Here is a 3,865-nt window from a genome sequence, read left to right as displayed (position 1 = left end):
AAATATAAGCTCCTGGAGGACAGGGATTTATTACTGGATCCTCAGTATTTAGTACACTTGAGTATCTGTTAATTAACAGAATGAACAAGAGCTCAAACCCAGATACAGATTTTACCCAGAGCATGCAGCAGAAAAGGAAAATTATAATCTTTATGATAAGGATCCTGTTCTTGTCTTCCTTTCATTTCCAATGTTGTTTTTACACTGAGAGATTCAATGTCCATGTTGATAACTCATTTAGCAATCTAGCCTTGAACTTCATGGATAGTCTCCCCCAGATGTGAAATTTTTCACTTTTGGTCTACTTCAACCATCTGCTTCTACTTTTTATATCTTAAGTTCCAATAGTCCACCTGTGTTCATAAACATCTTGCCTTCCAGTTTTCTTACTTTCATTTCACCTGGAAACTCAAGGCATGGGGAGTCTCACTGGGAGCTGAGTCAGGGTTCGGGAAACCAAGGCATCAAATTAAGAGGCAGAGCATCTGCACCTGTCAGAGGGCAGAGATAAAAAGGCATGGTGCTCAGGATGTCCAAGAGCCACACTTGGATACCAGAGCGGGGCCAAATCAGTAATTTTAACCCAAATGGATACAGATATAGGGGTAGAGAAGACAGAATCAAAACCAAGGGCATATGGTCAGGCAGACACAAACTAGAAGACTCACATAAGGGGCCAGAGATAATTATTAGTGATTTTCATTGCTCCTCCAAGCCATTTACAAACTACGGAAATGGGTAAAGGGAAAAGAACAGGGATGAAATTGAAGATATTGGAAACCCAGAGCCACCTCTTACCAATTATGATGACCTGGCTTCTGACTCTACCATCTTACCAGATCTGCCTCTTGCCTGTGATGTCCTTCAATCCAATTCCAATAGGAAGCTTTCAGTCTTCATTTTCCTGGGCCTCTTGTTTCCATTTGACTTTGCTGATGGCCGCTTCCTTCTCAAAATGCCATACTCCCTTGGTTTCCCTGCCACCACATCCTCTAGTTCTCTAGCACTCACTTTGAATGCTTCTTCTCTGTCTCTGTCAAGGACTACTGACTCTCTTTCACCTTCCAATTGGTGTTCCTCAAGGTCTGCTTGTGCCTTCTTGTTCCTTAATTTTACAGATTCTCAACAGTGATATCTTTCACTGCCATGTCTTCTACTAACAACAAAATTCTGGTGACTATTAAAACCAAATCCACATCTCTTGCACAGTTCTTTTATGCCCAGGGTTCACAAATGTGTGATCACTCCCTGGATTTTTCCCAGGCATCGCAAGCTCTACATGTCCCAAAGAGAATTCCTAGTCTTCCCCGCACAAGCATTTGTTTCCAGTACTGTATCAGTACTGCTTATTTCAGCTGCGAGTTCTATCATCCAGTCAGTCACCCAAGCAAAAAATCTAGAATTCAAACTTGACTGATTCCTTTCCCTCACTACCCATATTTATCATTTAATTCGCTCATTCAAGAAACTTTCATCAAGCCCTGTGATTTACCAGGTATTGTTCTAATTGTGGGCTAAATTGTGGTAAGTAAAACGGATGTAATTTCTATCTTCATTAAGAATATAAACTACTGGCTGACTTTGTCTCTAAAGTGATTTTTTCCCCATTCCCTCCTTTTTTTTTTTACTAGCAGTAGTTGGCATGTGATAGATGCTCAATTAATCCTTATTGAATGAATGAATACATGAGGATATAACTATGTGAACATCTGCTGTCTGCATAGCACAGAATATGACACAGCAATCTGATGCCATTAAAAATATTTCTAAGCACACATTATGAATCAATAGAAGCCAAAGCATCTGGCCAATTTAGCTGGAATACCCCCAGTGAAGCATTAGTATACTTTATCTGTGTTATGCAAACACTCAGATGGTCGGGGCTTCCGTGGAATTGACTGGGTGTTTTGGCACAGCATAGGCTCAGCCAGACCAGTCTTGTTCTCTTCCAGGGACAAATTATGTCTCTGAATTGCACATATGGCTCACTGACTTCTAGAGTTAAGCATAAGTACAAACACTGAATACTTGTGACTGTTTTAATTGGCCCAGTAATTTCCAAAATATTATTAGTGGCACATGGTTATTCATGAATATCAGCACACATTCACTGGCTCTTCAGTCTGAAGACATCAAAATGAATTCAGATTATTCATGCTGAAGACGGCGCAGATGCGTTACATCCAGGCAAAACTTGGGCCTCATGAAAAATGTATGGTTAAACAAGAATATCAATCTCTAGATAATAATGACATCTTTTATAGTAAGTATTTGGTGACATCAGGAAATATCTTTAGGAAATCAGCAAATAAATATTTCAAGCATTCCTATATAATTTAACCAGATCAATCAACTATGGACTAAAACCAAGCACCTTCACCTCTATTCTTGGCTCTCAATTATTAGTAGCAAGTTCAGGTACCATTGAGATTAGAACACTAAGGAATTATCTTGATTCCCACAATCAGCTTAAATGGAGAGAGGCTTTTCAAGAGTAAAAAAAAAAGATGAAACAAAAACTAAAACTGAGACAGAGAACTTTATACAGAATTACTAAGGTATTCAGGGTGAGGCATGCATTTCTTTATCTTTAAATAATCAGCATTCAGACCCGAGCTAACAATAGGCAAAAGCAGCAGAGAAGGCGCTGTCAGCTGGTCATGCACCCGCTCCAGGAAATATATAACACCATTATTTTATGAAAAACAAACTGTACCATGCACACCAACTCAGAGATGGAAAGAACCTAGGCATTGCAATCAGTTATGACTTGTGTAGGCATAATTTTGGGGGCAAATTAAACACTCACAAAAGAGCAGTCTAAGACCTAAGGGTCAACTCTTGCAAGGGAATGCAGGCTAGGTTCAACCTGCAGCTTTTCCGAGTAGAATCTGCCCCATGCATTTTCTCATAGTTCCTCCACCACAGATCCAGAAAGAAACCAAAGACAGCCTAGCCTCAGAGTGCACCATCAAACTTTCAAATGCAGAAGAAAGAGGGGAGACTTTCAGCATTTTAACCTTTTCTATCTTAAAACCTTTCAGGCAGACATATTTTTCTTATCTACAAGTTAATGAGAAATGTTCAAGTCTTTGGAATTTAAAAATCTATGGAATTTAAAAATTAACCCTTATATGTCTTCATAAAACTCCAGACATTATTGGCTGGGTACTTCATAGAGCTCTCAGCTTCTGCTTGGTTGAGGATCTTATCAGAAACTGTCAGATAACTGTTAGATAAGTGTTATATATTGGATATTTTTATTTCTTTCTCTAAAAATGTATGGTACCATCACACCATTGAACTTACATGAATTCAACTAAATATGCTAAATTCAACTAAGCATCTAAAGAGGTTAAAGAGAAAATCCACATTAGAGCAGGTAATTTTGCCCAACTCTGAGCAAGCATTCTGAGAGAACAGAATCTCTGTGTCCACCTTTGTTCTTGACCTGGCTCAACCTCAGTTATCTAGTGCCTCTTGGAGTCTGAGCATCCCATTGGGTTTAAGGTGACTTCAATATTTGAATAAATAATATAAAAATAATTTTGGTTATTGATGATCTACTGCTTATTTACTGACTTTGTAGCCCCATCCTTCATATAAGATGCAAATCCATGCTATATAAAAATAGAATCATGTGGGTGGCTTTGAAATTACATGCGCCTCCTGAACTCCCTAATTCTGGGCTTATCTTGGTGCTGTTTTCCTATTTCCAAATAAGCAGTGCCCTCCTGATTTTGAATCTCAGAGGGTGACTCAGAACTGATGATGGCCAGCTACTGAAAAAGAGGCATTCTCATGTACTTGACCTTCCCCTTTAGTTTAATAACAAACAGAGGGTTTATCATTTCCAACATGAGTG

At 38.9% G+C, this 3,865-nt stretch overlaps 1 protein-coding gene across 3 annotated transcripts in view; it reads right to left on the bottom strand.

Annotated features, from left to right (window-relative positions):
* ADCY8 (adenylate cyclase 8) overlaps positions 1–3,865 on the bottom strand; it is a 268,034-nt gene that overhangs the window by 119,603 nt on the left and 144,566 nt on the right. The window lies entirely within an intron of this gene.

This window comes from Cebus imitator, unplaced genomic scaffold (genome assembly GCF_001604975.1).
Source record: "Cebus imitator isolate Cc_AM_T3 unplaced genomic scaffold, Cebus_imitator-1.0 Scaffold13, whole genome shotgun sequence".
Taxonomy (NCBI): Eukaryota; Metazoa; Chordata; class Mammalia; order Primates; family Cebidae; genus Cebus; species Cebus imitator.
This window is presented reverse-complemented; position numbering and strand designations above follow the sequence as displayed.